The sequence below is a fragment of the Arachis ipaensis genome, chromosome B02 (assembly GCF_000816755.2).
Source record: "Arachis ipaensis cultivar K30076 chromosome B02, Araip1.1, whole genome shotgun sequence".
Taxonomy (NCBI): domain Eukaryota; kingdom Viridiplantae; phylum Streptophyta; class Magnoliopsida; order Fabales; family Fabaceae; genus Arachis; species Arachis ipaensis.
This window is the reverse complement of record NC_029786.2, coordinates 15,382,342-15,382,650: the sequence shown is the minus strand read 5'-3', so window position 1 is coordinate 15,382,650 and position 309 is coordinate 15,382,342. Positions and strand designations below refer to the sequence as shown.

The 309-nt window shown below is 20.4% G+C and overlaps 1 protein-coding gene across 1 annotated transcript in view; it reads left to right on the top strand.

Annotated features, from left to right (window-relative positions):
- The window catches only part of LOC107628236 (outer envelope protein 80, chloroplastic-like), an 8,327-nt gene that overhangs the window by 6,715 nt on the left and 1,303 nt on the right, over nucleotides 1–309 (top strand). The window lies entirely within an intron of this gene.

Genomic DNA, 309 nt, shown 5'->3' with positions numbered 1-309 from the left:
TAGAATAAATAACACCCATCTCTTGTTAGTTTAGGTAATATTATGCACAAAATTTTCTCATTTATTGTGTTTATATTTACTACCTCTTTAACTTTCTTAAAGAGAAGTTAATTAGTATCATATATGTTAACTACTTCATAATATTTGTTATTTTAGATCATTTTTGTGTAAAATATATCTAACATTATTCTCACATTTTAAAGTATTATTTACCAGGCATTTTATTTTTATCCTCCCATAATACTAATTATAATAAACAATAAAATATTTCTATTATTGTAAGTTAATTAGTTATTAAATAAGATTGTG